A 14644-nucleotide genomic window follows, 5' to 3' on the forward strand; every position below is an offset into this window, starting at 1 on the left:
GATTTGTCGACTAAACTTAGGAGTTATTGATTGAAATAATGTAGAAGTTCTCCCTAATCGAAGTCATCCACCGTCAAGGATGTAGTTGTGCTACGGATAAATATGATAGGATCCCTATTGTTTATGTTATACACACATAAACAATTGAGTTAGAGGTAACTGCTGAGGTGGATAGTGAACATACATTCACACAACGAACGGAATAATTCGGCATGTTACGTGGGTGATTTCGTTATGCACTATCTGATCAAAAGTATCGGGACATCCCTATATAAAGTGGAATTGATCACTAGATATCATGAGAGGCAGATCCGCTAGCATAAACGGAGGCGGGTGTGTTGTCAGTATAGAAACAGTAACAGCAGAATGAGTTGGTCAAGACAGGTCAGTCGCTTCGGAAGTGGGCTAGTTATTGGATGTCACCTGGATAACAAATCCATATGGAACATTTCAACCCTTCCAAAGCTGTCCAAGTCGACTGTTGGTGATGTGATTGTGAAGTGGAAACGCAAAGGAACAGCTACAGCTAAACCAAAGCAAGGCAGATCTCATGTACTGATGGACAGGGACTGTCGAGCGAAGGGTGGCTGCAAAAAATGTCATGAAATCGGCGGAAGAAATCACTCGTGAGTTCCAAAGTGCTACCACAGTCCAACTAGCAAAATGACTCCGAGTAGGGAGTTAAAAAGGGGCGGAGCTTACCTTAATATCCAGTTACATTTCGCCGACGTCTTATATAAAGTAAAAACGAATGTGAAATCCCAGTAGACAGTGAAACGGGAACCATCAGACGCAAATAAAGAAAATGTTACGGTTGGGTTAAACCTCTGATAAATCGCTTACCTTGGTTTCGTAACATGCCATTACACCGCAGAGCTATTTCTACAATCACCGGGATGAGGTTCATCCACGGAAGCTTCCCTTCTCATTTTTACTGCCTATAACTAAGAAATTCAGACACTTGTAATTGCAATAATTCAAGCGTTTGAGATATTAATCAATGAATCTTCGCTTGTTCCAAGTTCTAGCAACATAGGGAATACTTACTCGCAGAATGGAGAAAGCTCAGGGTACCATTCCCTACAAGTGTTAGTGCTCTTTCACTACAGATGATAAGGCATTTCTTAGATGTCTGCTACGATTTACTTTAGTTAGGAATTTGAACATCTGATTACTGTCCTACAGAGAAGGTGCAATCACTATTTTAGTGATTAATTAACATAACTCTTTGTATCTCAAATAGTAGGGACTGTACGAGCCTGTTTGCAAACATTTTTTGTAAAGAAAACAAAAAGCTATTCCCTTTTTTGCTAATAGAGAAGAAAAATCAGTTTTTTTGTAACTGTTGATGAATGAATAGTGTAATTGTTGAAGGCTGAACAGTGTAATTATTGGTAAGTAAATAGTGTAACCACGCTGATTGACTTAGAAGCTTAAAGGGACTTAAAGGAACTGCAGACCTTAGTATTTGACATCAATTTCAACTTGATATTTCTACCTGTGCCTGAGAAAAAACAGTCTTTACAGATGGCCGTATCTTCTGATTGCATTGACTTAAACGCTTAAAATTTTTCCAACGGCAAGGGACTGTAATCCTTAGCATTTGACATAAATTTCAACTTGATACTTCTAACCTTCACTGAGAGAATGTGGTCTTAACAGACGAACAGACAGACGGACAACAAGCTGGGCTAAACTCCGTCCGAACAGGCATCGGAAGACCCGAAGGCATCGACCGACCGCCGTGTCATCTTCAGACGATAGTTGTCACTGTGTGCGGATACAGACCATGGAGTGGCATATGGTCAACAAATGGCACCCCCGGCCGTTGTTGGTTTTCGTGACCGGAACCGCCACCTCCCAATCAAGTAGCTACTAAAGTGGGCTCACAAGAGCTAAGTGCACACCACTTGCCAACAGTGCTCGACAGACTCGGTCGGTCACCCATCCAAGTGATAGCCAAGGCCGCGGGGGATTAGCCAAGTGGTCTAAGGCGCTGCAGTCATGGACTGTGCAGATGGTCCCGGCGGAGGTTCGAGCCCTCCCTCGGGCATCGGTGTGTGTGTTTGTCCTTAAGATAATTTAGGTTAAGTAGTGTGTAAGCTTAGGGACTGATGACCTTAGCAGTTAAGTCCCATAAGATTTCACACACATTTGAACATGTGATAGCCAACCCCGATAGCGCTTAACTCCGGTGATCTAACGGGAACCTGTGTTACCACGCGACAATGCCGTTGGCAGACGAAAGGGGGGTGGGAGATTATATAATTACAAATTATTAATTTTAAGATTTTTCCCTTTACTTTTACTTTGAAATCTTGCTTCTTGCCAAATTTTATGATTGTGGATCAACGGGAAGTACCCTATAGATTTGATGAGTGAATTTGCGAGTATCAAAATATGTGACACAAATGGTCACATCTTTTGATTATATTGACTTAGAAGCTTAAATGTTTTACACAGCCAAGTGACCATGGACCTTAGTATGTGACACGAATTTGTATGTGATAGCCTTTTCTGTTCTTGAGAAAAAGGGATCTTAAGAATGGGACAGACTGATAGACAGACATACAAACAGACAGACGGACGGACAACAAAGTGATCATATAAGGGTTCCTGAAAAGGTATTGGTGGTAGCCACATGTGAGAGATGTTTAGATGGGATGGAATGGCGCCCCCTTTAGATCTACCATCATTTCTCATCGACGGACGATAGACGAACCTACCCACTGTTCATGTGCTTCTGCTTGTTCTCCTACAGACCCCATAGGAGGTCTGTAACTTCATGAAGATATTGTACCATATCGTACCTCCTGGACTGTTCAGAAAGGTTTTAGAGATACTAAATGTACACTCTTTGAAATTCCGAAGATAAAAGGGATAAAATACAGCGAGCAAAGACTTATCTACAACTTGTACAGAAGCCATATGCGTTTATAAAGAGTCTAAGGACACGAAGGGGAGCCAGCAGTTGAGGCAGGGTTGTAGCCTTTCCCACATGTTATTCAAACTGAACTTTGAGCTAGTAGTGAAGGAAACCAACGGGAAATTTGGAAAGGAATTAAACCTCATGGAGAAGAAGTAAAAACTTCGAGAAAGTAAAAGACTTGGAAGAGCAGTTGAACGGAATGGATAGTGACTTGGAAAGAGGCTATAAGATGAACATCAACGAAGGTGAGACGAGGATAATGGAATTTATTCGAACTGAATGAAGCTACGCTGAGGAAATTAAATGAGGAAACTGAGACACTGAAAGTAGCAAATGAATTCTGTTGTTTGGGCAGCAAAATAACTAACGATGGCTCAAGTAGAGACGGTATAAATGTAGACTGGCGGTAGGAAGGAAAGAGTATCTGAAAGAGAAATTTATGAGTATAGAATACAAATTTAAGTATTAGGAAGTGTTTCCTGAAAGTATATATTTATATGTGTGGTGTCTGTTCTTTGGTATATGTCCGGAAGAACAGACACCACACACTTAGATATGTACGTGAATGCGCGTTGACGGTGAAATGTTGCCTTCTGTGCGGGTGCACTCACTCGTCCGAACCTTTGAGGGACTCAGCTGAATGGACGGAAGACACTTCGTCTGTAGTGTGCGGAATGTGAGAATTTGGGGTGGGCGGGAGGCGTGTTTGGATGGGCAGGGTGATAAAGGCAACCGTTCCAGAGAAGCGGGGCATCCACGTTTGAGTCCTGGTCCAGCACAGATTTTCACATTTCGTCGTTGCATTTAGTTCAATGCCCGTATGCAGCAAAGATCTGAAAAGTTCCCTTTTTTTCTCAAAGTGTTTGTCTGAAGAGTAGCCTTATGCAGAAGTGAGACGAGGACTATAAGCAGTAAAGACAAAAGAAGATAGAAGCTATAGAAACGTGATGCTTCATAAGTATGTTGACGTTAGATCGGTAGAAAACTAATGAACAGGCCCTGAAACGAAATTGGAGTAAATAAATTTATGGCAGAATTTTACTAAAGAAGAGATCGGTTGATGCTGAAGCGCCAAGGAATATTTACGCTGGTAGTGGGGGAGAAGTTGTTGAGGAACTGAAGGCTTGACTGCAGTAAGCGGTTTCAAATGGATGTACGTCCCACAAGTTTTGCAGAGATGAAGAGGCTTGCAGACGATAGACTAGCCTGAAGAGCTGCATCATACCAGTCTTTGGACTAGGGACTACAACAACAACAACGGCGAAGACTACGATGACACGTACAGGATGTTCGTGTGGTACTCCCGATCATCTGACGTCCGTCCTATTGAGCAATCTCTGGACGCCGTCGATAATCTTCGTGAGTGGCTGTCGGTGGTTTCGTGAGGGACGGTCAGTAGTTGAGCAGTCATGAATCAGGATGACTCCCCAACACTTTGGGGACCTCGTGGAATCTATTCTATGAAGCATCGCCGTCATTACCATGGCGAAAAGCTACTCTCTACTAGGTAGGGGCCTACGTGTCTCTAAGTCAATTGCTCATAAGTAAATAATAATGACATAGCTGATAGTATTAGATGCTGTCTCTGAATTTTTGTAGATAGTGTGGTTCGATGTGAATATGTGTCAGTGGCCTAGAACTGTATCAAAATTACGTCGGAGCTAGCAAAAACATCAATTTTGTCAATGAAAATTAAGTGTGGTGTTTACTAGATGAACATACAGATTCGAAACTTCTTACTATACAATAAATGGGTCATAACATAAATCAATCATGTTCTCAATGCCCTGGAATAACAGTAGTAGGAGATATAAAAAGGAACGAAAACGATGCCTGATTTGTAACTAAAGCAAACTGCAGCCCCAGTTCATTGGTACAATATAGCAAACTACTATTTGCCAACAAAGGAGTTTAATTAAAAAACATTTTTTTCTTCATGTATGGGCACACAGCCTTAGTGTGTCATCTAAATGGTGGAACAATTTAACACCGTAGCCTGTCACTTACACTTCTTTAATGCACCATGCATATACGAGGGCTGATCGGTAAGGTCCGATAGGTCGCGAAATGGAGACAGCAGTGAAAATCCTATGAAGCTTTGCACAGATTTGTTGGACAGTGTCTCTAGTATGCCTGTCGACTGCATCACGTCGCTCTTTTCAATTCTGAGCACACAGTGAGTACCTAAAGATGCCTAGATGTCTCCCGTTAAGTATGGGTGCCCGCTGCGAGGTTTCGCCTGATCCCGTGCTGCCCCATATGACGTACTTGTCACGTATTTCCTTCTTCATGGTAATTCTCGGCCGGACACTGCAGAGGCAGTGAGACCGACCCTGCAGCGTTTTTGATGGGACTTGTCTCCCTCTGATGTTCATCTCTGATCATATGAACCCTTGGCTATGAAGAATACATTCTGCCACAGATGAGGAACTGCAGACCAGCGTAGGGACTTTGCAGGAAGCACAGGCGGTTTGATTCTATGACGAGGGTGTTGGAAAGTTGATACAACGCTACGAGAAATGTCTAAGTCGGAGAGGCGAGTATGTAAGGAAGTAGCTGGAAGGTGTAGCAAACTGTTGCAAATAAAAGATTTCTGATTTTCGTTGTGGTCTCTATTTCGCGACCGATCGGACATTACTTTCCGAATAGCCCTTGTAAACTACATTTCTGACCAGTTCAGTTATGTGGGGACGTACACGTTCCCACGCATACACATTTTTTTTTATTTATTGTAATTTTAAGCACCTCATACAAGGCGGGCTGGCAGCAGCATAATACGTTGCTCTTCAGCCTTAAGGGGTACAATAATACGATATATAGGTGACACAGACAATACAAAAAAATGGCGAGGAAAGAATGTAGATACAAAAACAATAAACACGAAGCCGTTCACGCTGGACGAAAATACACTAACACTCGTTGACACGGCGCACAGAAGACGGACGACGGCGACGGCACACGTGAACAGATGAGGCGTGACGACGAAAGAACACTAAAACAGACGAAGGCACACACACGAGACACTGATGGCGATCGCATACACATGTCGAATGTTACAGATATAGTCTTCCACGTACCCATCAGCTTACAGGAACAACTTTCACAACACGTCATGTAGGCAAATTGTTCTTGTAAGCTCACGAGTATGTGCAAAGCAAAACATTCACATGTGTATGTGAGGGAACGTGTCTGTCCTCACATAATATGCAACAAACATTTTTACATGTGACACATATATCACCAGTATCACGCATCTCATAATGGCCTAAGGCCAAAACTGGCCAGTAATGTAATTTATATGCATAGTGTATTAACGGAATAAAACTGGCGACATAAGGTGGTTCAGGTGCTACCATCATTTTAAAAAAATTGTACAATCTATACTGGAGTACATCTCAGGTATGTGGGATTCATATCAGCTTGGACAGACAGGTCACAATAATAATATACAAAGAACGACGGGGCGAAAGGGCGCGACAGCAGGCATAATTGTCTTGACGAGTGTATCACAAAAATTGGAGCAAACATATTCTTCAAAAGCGATGTCGAACTCGTAAAATACTATTTATAACGTTCTAGGAACCAGCTCTTTAGTCGGAATCTATGAAATGTTTCCTCCCCTTACTTATCAATCTGGCAAGTTCTATGAAGAACATAAAGCAAGTAGCAGTTTCTACAGTGGCAAATAAACTGTTATATTTTCCACGATGCAATAATGGAATAAGGAGAAATTTATACGCGTTGAACAATATAAAGCAGCCTACCATATACTTATCGGGGACTTACAATATATAAATGTTGATCTTGAACATGGTAGAAGGGGAAACAGTGAGGTGAGTTATAAAGGCGCAATTGAAAGATCATAGTCAGCGGAAGACAGGTGTGCCGGAGCCAGCAGTCAGTTTTAATTTCTTGTGGATGTTCATACTAGAATATAATTTGAAAATAAAGACGTATCATCTCAGATATTTAGTAAATTTAAACGTACTGAGCGTAGTAGTGGTACCAAGCATGGCAGCTCATGTTTATCAGAGAAAGTTATACAATTCCACAACGATGAAAAGACTTCTCTCACGTACAAGGCGTCTTGAAAAACTTCGCCATTTTTATACACGGTGGGCGTGAACGCTGCAGTTATTTACCGGAAGTAGCTTGAAGATGGAAGACATTTCTTGTAGTCTAAGTCAGCTAATAACGCGAAAGGAAAATAATTAGTCTCGTAAGCTATGTCTCATAAGAAGCACTGCATTCTGCGCATGCAAAGGCATGCTTCGCGGCTAATTACCGTTATACAACAAAATTATTACAAGCGTACCGTGAAATTTGCTTCCGCAAACTCGGAGAACAAAGCCTTCAGGGACTCTTAGGTGCTTCCTCAGGCAAAGGTCACTTCCAGCGCGTCATGCGCTCCTTCTACTGGACATTCATCGTTTCTGAACACTATGTCATCGTTTTTAAGCGTGAAGCTTACTTTTTATATCTCACAGCGTGTATAATTGCGTACACGCGAGAAAAACCTCTCATCAACGACAATTTGAAACAACTGTGTTTGAAAATAATAGCTACATTATTTGACAATAATTTGCGTTTTATAAATCGTTACCTCATGTGGCTCCAAGACTTACGTTCTGGCCTGTTTGCTGGTTGCTGTTGATAAAAGGCATTGAAAAAAAAATGAATAAAGGGGGGATTTTTTAAAAGTGTTACAGTAAAAGGCATTCGGAAACGCGCTTTTGAAAACAAAAATAAACAGAATTTAGAGTTTAGCAACGCTTGATCTACATAGCGATCACAGATGGAACGCTTGCTCAGTTACGCAAGAAGGAGGTAATCGTCCGCCGCCTACGCATTTCTGGTATTCATCTGAAGCGCTGTAGAGATACCAGCGTAAAACAGAAGCTGGATGGCTCCTCCTGAATAACATGGTAGTGTTTTAAGCACTGTGCCATATATTGAGGACACGTCGTGCTGTTCTTTTCCTATTCTAGTGTTTCCTTTAGTCATTCTCTATTTATACAATAGATCGAGTTTTTTACATTTTTGAAGTTGTTATAAGCTTTAATTGAAGTTCTTTCCCAGCATAGTAATAATAATAATAATAAAGTAACGGTTTATATATATATGTAGGTATTGAAGAGCCAAAGCAACTGTTACACCTGCCTTCTATCGTTCAGGGCCCCCGCGAGCACGCACAAGTGCCGCAACACGACGTAGCATGGACTCGACTAATGTCTGAAGTAGTGCTGAGGGAACTGACTCCATAGATCCTGCAAGGCTGTCCATAAAATGGTAAGAGTACAAGGGGGTGGAGATCTCTTCTGAGTAGCACGTTGCAAGACGTCCCAGATATACGAAATAATGTTCATGTCTGGAGATTTTGGTGGGCAGCGGAAGTGTTTAAACTCTGAAGAGTGTTCTTGGACCCAATCTCTGGCAGTTCTGGACGTGTGGGGTGTCGCATTGTTCTGCTCTAATTGCCCAAGTCCGTCGGAATGCACAATGGACATGAATGGATGCAGGTGATCAGACAGGATGTTTACGTACGTGTCACTTGTCAGAGTCTTATCTAAACATATCAAGGGTCCCATATTATCCCAACTGCACACGCCTCACACTATTAGAGAGCCTCCACCAGCTTGAACAGTCCCCTGATGACATGCAGGGCCCATGGATTCAAGTGGTTATCTCCATACCCGTACACGTCCATCCGCTCGATACAATTTGAAACAAGACTCGTGCGACCAGGCAACATGTTTCAACAGTCCAATGTCGGTGTTGACGGGCCCAGGCGAGGCGTAAAACTTTGTGTCGTGTAACCATCAAGGGTACACGAGCCTTCGGCTCCGAAAGTCCATATCGATGATGTTTCGTTGAATGGTTCGCACGCTGACACTTGTTGATGGCCCAGCATTCAAACCTGCAGGAATTTGCGGAAGGATTGCTCTCCTGTCACGTTGAACGATTCTCATCAGTCGTCGTTGGTCCCGTTCTTGCAGGATCTTTTTCAGGCCGCAGCCATGTCGGAGATTTGATGTTTTACCGGATCTCTGGTATTCAAAGTACGCTCGTGAAATAGTCGTACGGCAAAATCTCCACTTCATCGCTACCTCGAAGATGCTGTGTCCCATCGGTCGTGCGTCGACTATAACGCCACGTTCAAACTCACTTAAATCTTGATAACCTGCCACTGCAGCAGCAGTAACCGACCTAACAACTGCGCCAGACACTTGTTGTCTTACATAGGCGTTGTCGACTGCAGCGCCGAATTCTGGCCCTTTACATATCTCTGTATTTGAATACGCCTGTCTATACCAGTTTCTTTGGCGTTTCAGAGAATATAAAATCTGATCAAAAGTATCCGGACACCCCTGTATAATGTGGGATTGAACACTTGGCATCATGAGAGGCGGACTCGCCAGTATACAAGGAGGTGGGCAGTATTGTCTTGTTAGTAGAAAATCAGTAACAGCAGAATGGGTCGGTCAGGAGTGCTCAGTCACTGCGAAAGTGGAATCATTGGATGTTACCTGAATAACAAATCCGTATGAGACATTTCAACCCTTCTAAAGCTGTCCAAGTTTACCGTTGGTGATGACACTGTGAAGTGAAAGCGCAAAAGAAGAAACACAAGTAAATCAAGATGGGGCAGACCTCACGTACTGACAGAACGGGCTGTTCAGCATTTGCGGAGGGTGGTTGTAAACAACCGCATGACTTCAACGGATGGAATCACTCGAAAGTTTGAAAGTGCTTCCAGCAGTCCAGCTGGCTCAATAAATGATCATAGCGAGTTAAAACGACTGGGGTAGATTGGTCGAGCAGCTCCTCTAAGCCACACATTTCTGTAGTCCGTGGTAAGCGGCGCTTGAGGTAGTGTAAAGAGCGACGCCACTGGAGAGAGGATGACTGTAAATGAGCTATCTGGAGAGCTGACGGGCAACGGCCTTGCCACAGTGGATACACCGGTTCCCGTCAGATCACCGAAGTTAAGCGCTGTCGGGCGTGGCCGGCACTTGGATGGGTGACCCTCTGGGCCGTCATGCGCTGTTGCCATTTTTGGGGGTGCATTCAGCCTCGTGATGCCAATTGAGGAGCTACTCGACCGAATAGTAGCGGCTCCGGTCAAATAAAACCATCATAACGACCGGGAGAGCGGTGTGCTGACCACACGCCCCTCCTATCCGCATCCTCAGCTGGGGACGACACGGTGGTCGGATGGTCCCGATGGGCCACTTGTAGCCTGAAGACGGAGTGATTTGTTTTGGAATGATGAATGACGCTATATCCAACGGCAATCCGATGCCATCATATGCAACGCTAACAGTGAAGTACGGAGGAGGTGGTGTTACGGTATGGTTTTTTGTTTTCGTAGTTTGAGTGTCGACCTTTTGTTACGTCTAAGAAAACGATAAATGCGGTTGAATATGAACCCATTTTCCAGCAGTTCACAGACGATGATTGATTGTGTCACGATGATAATGCACCTGCCCGCTCTCGTGGTCGTGCGGTAGCGTTCTCGCTTCCCACGCCCGGGTTCCCGGGTTCGATTCCCGGCGGGATCAGAGATTTTCTCTGCCTCGTGATGGCTGGGTGTTGTGTGCTGTCCTTAGGTTAGTTAGGTTTAAGTAGTTCTAAGTTCTAGGGGACTGATGACCATAGCTGTTAAGTCCCATAGTGCTCAGAGCCATTTGAACCATTTCTTTGATAATGCACCCTGTCATAAAATAGCATCTGTGAGGCAATGGTTTGTGTACGATAACATTCCTGAAATAGACTGACGTGCCCAGGGTCTCGGTCTGAAGCCAACGGAACATCTATGGGATGAGTCAGAACGTCGTCTTCTCTCCAGAGCTCCAACATCACAGTCTTCTCTGGTTTCGACTCTTGAGGAAGAATGACATTCAGACATTCAGACATTCAGACATTCAGATACCTCATTGGAATTGTTTCCAGCATAGTTAGAGACGTCATAAAGGCGATGGGTGGACATACCCATTATTGATCTCCACTATTAAGTGTCCGGATACTTTTGATCAGATACCTAGGTTCTCGACTACAGAGTGATAGCTACTTGAATGAAGATGTGCGAGAGACATGATGATGAGAGAGACCTGGATGCGATTCAGAGAGGTCACTGATATTATTTGCGATAAGAAGATGCTTATCCACCTAAAATCAAAGATATTCCGCACAGTGATGAGGCTAGTTGCATTATGCGGCACCGAGTGTTGCTACAGTCCTAGAAGTGATGGGAACCCAGTTCATTTCACTGAATTGGACACTCGTAGGATCATTAAGTGTTTCCCTGCGCGGCCACATCAACAATACAACGATCCGACGACTAACTGGAGTGGCTCCAGTGAACGAGAAGATGGAAAAATGGAGACTTCGGTGGTCTGGAGATATCATACGGACACAACCTACTTTAGTCATTAGTTCAGACTATCATTGCGCTGCTGATGGCCAGAAAAAACGTGACGACCTAAATTACGGTGGCTAGACAGTATAAACGCAGATCTAAGTTTAAGAAACCTAAATCCAAAGGAAGCGTTATATCGTAAGAAGAAGGAAAAGAGGAAGAAGTGTAAAACCATTGTGCTCATCGGTAGATTGTCCCTTTGTTGAGTCTGCTCTTTAATTATATTGCTTTTGGACTATTACTGTAAGTTGTTCCTCATTGTTCGAACTTCACAGGTTTAATATACAGGGTGATTCTAATTAAAGCTAAACTTTCAGAACGCTGTAGAAATAACACCACTGGTTACAATAACGTCAAATTGCAACGAAATACGGTCCCTCCCGCCGGCGGTTAGAGTCTTCCCTCGGGCATGGGTGTGTGTGTTGTTCTTAGCATAGTTTAGTTTAAGTAGAGTGTGCGTCTAGGGACCGATGACCTCTGCAGTTTGGTCCCTTAAGAACTTACACACATTTGAACTTTTTTTTGCAACGAAATATTATCGGAGAAGGCGAAAAACGTATGTCAGTAGAAAAAAATTGTGAAAATTGATCAACATGTCTGCGATGTTCCCCAAGACAGTCTCAATGCAAGATCGCGCTCTGCTTGTGAAGCTGAATTACAAGAATGACTGTGCACACTGCAGAAGTTCCAGACACTGAAGGGTTTGAAAAAAGGCGTTGGTCCGGTGACTGCCGTGGGTCTAGAGAAAATGATTCGGAAATTAGAAAAGACGGGTTCTGTTGGTGTGCAACCTGGTAGAGCGACGAAACGAATTGATTCGACGTCAGTGGAAGCAGTGGCCACAGAAATGCAAGATAAGACCAGTGGTGGTGTGCAAACGTGTAATGCACGGAGAATTGCCCGAACATTGGACATACCCGTGGGTACGGTACGTAAAATCTTACGAAACATCCTTCTTTGCTATCCATCCAAAATTGCCCATGGGCCACGAATTGCTTCCTGTTGAGCTGCCAGCAAGAGAGACCCTTGCTTTAGAATTCCTTGCTCGCTTGGAAGTGGACAGTGATCGGCCGTGGAAGATTTTGTGGATAGACGAAGCCCACTTCCGCCTGACAGGACATGTCACTACACAGAATTGTCGAATATGGGCAACGGAAAATCCACACGCAAATCAACCAGTAACACTTCATCCTGAAAAGGTCACTGTGTGGTGCGTGTTAACGGCACCATTTATCATAGGGTTGTATTTTTTCGAAGAGACAGGTGCTTCCGGTCCTGTTACATGAACAGTCACTGACAAGCGCTATGAGAGTCTTTTGCGCAAACAGGTCATTCCAGCTCTCCAACAGCGTAGATGTGTGGATGGGATCATTTTTATGCAAGATGGCGCACCTCCGCACATTGCAAATGCAGTTGAGCAGCTGTTGAAGCGCCATTTCGAAAATGCTAGAATTATCAGCCGCCATTTCCCTACTGCCTGGCTGTCCCGATCACCTGATCTTAATCCGAGAGACTTCTGGCTTTGGGGCTGTCTGAAAGATGTTGTGTTCAGTGTTCCGATTGCAAACTTAGCTGCATTGAAGGCACGCACTGCGCAACACATTCTGAACGTGACTCCGGAAACACTTCGATCAGTTGTGGAACATGCTGTTTCTCGATTTCTACTTGCACAAAATGGTGAACAGCATATTGAGCATGTTTTGCGCCAGTCACACGGAAATTAATAATTCGATTTGATTTTGATTGATGTATTTTTGAGGTTTTGGCCTCAGGACATTAAAAACCGATGTGAGTGATGCTTTTTATGCGGTTTTTGGCCTCAGGACAACTAAAAACCAATTTTCGCCATCCGATGTGATATGACATTGCGGTGGTGGATGGGCCTATGTAAGTAACAGTATCACATCTGTACACCCATGCTCACTGAGTAGTACAGTTCGTTTAACGTCAGACGTACACCTTAGGCATTTCTGTATGATTCATTTGTCATTTATAGTCGACCACCATTAAATTATGATGCTTACAGCGCCATCTATTGCTACATTTTGTAGCTATTTACTTTTCTTATGCTATACTTTTTCCCCCTCCTCCGATAATATTACATTGCAATTTGACGTCATTCTGACCAGTGGTGTTATTTCTACAGCGATTTGACAGTTTAACTTTAATTATAATCACCCTTTATTTCTCACTATCTTACGGCCACAAATTTTATTCTAGAGCATATGTTGTCTGTGTTTCCTGTTTTACTTTTTTTGTCACCGTTATTGTGGCGAATTGTGCAAGGCCTTATCCCTACTGGAGTCTTTTTGATAGTCACTATTCAATATTTCATCTTCCAGTCATTCAACTCTAGTGAGCAGTTGGGTTTGCAGCACTGCACTTTAAAATACTTGTGCCCTGATCTCTGTGGCTACCTCTATTGGCATATGACCTTGCATAACTGAGTTATCGATGTATTCTGACTGACTTAGGAAATTTTCATTGATTTTAAGGAAAAGACGGTTTCAACAGGAACTATATTTTACAGTATTTATTTCATTTTTCGATAATATTCCCATGATTGTCTTCATGCTATTGCTCTTCGCCAACTCCTAGGTTCTTTAAATTGGAGGTTCTCTCTTCGCTTTCGTTGAGCGTGATGTGAAGTCTGGTTCTGTTTTAGTTGAATATTCGCACTGTGTGCAATGTCGATATACACTCCTGGAAATTGAAATAAGAACACCGTGAATTCATTGTCCCAGGAAGGGGAAACTTTATTGACACATTCCTGGGGTCAGATACATCACATGATCACACTGACAGAACCACAGGCACATAGACACAGGCAACAGAGCATGCACAATGTCGGCACTAGTACACTGTATATCCACCTTTCGCAGCAATGCAGGCTGCTATTCTCCCATGGAGACGATCGTAGAGATGCTGGATGTAGTCCTGTGGAACGGCTTGCCATGCCATTTCCACCTGGCGCCTCAGTTGGACCAGCGTTCGTGCTGGACGTGCAGACCGCGTGAGACGACGCTTCATCCAGTCCCAAACATGCTCAATGGGGGACAGATCCGGAGATCTTGCTGGCCAGGGTAGTTGACTTACACCTTCTAGAGCACGTTGGGTGGCACGGGATACATGGGGACGTGCATTGTCCTGTTGGAACAGCAAGTTCCCTTGCCGGTCTAGGAATGGTAGAACGATGGGTTCGATGACGGTTTGGATGTACCGTGCACTATTCAGTGTCCCCTCGACGATCACCAGTGGTGTACGGCCAGTGTAGGAGATCGCTCCCCACACCATGA

At 43.7% G+C, this 14644-nt stretch overlaps 1 protein-coding gene and 1 pseudogene across 1 annotated transcript in view; one reads left to right on the forward strand and one right to left on the reverse strand.

Moving 5' to 3' along the window:
• Positions 1-14644, reverse strand: part of LOC126249749 (uncharacterized) — a 535036-nt gene that overhangs the window by 291941 nt on the left and 228451 nt on the right. The window lies entirely within an intron of this gene.
• On the forward strand, positions 9865-9982 carry LOC126250288 (5S ribosomal RNA; annotated as a pseudogene).

Source organism: Schistocerca nitens, chromosome 3, assembly GCF_023898315.1.
Source record: "Schistocerca nitens isolate TAMUIC-IGC-003100 chromosome 3, iqSchNite1.1, whole genome shotgun sequence".
Classification (NCBI taxonomy): Eukaryota; Metazoa; Arthropoda; class Insecta; order Orthoptera; family Acrididae; genus Schistocerca; species Schistocerca nitens.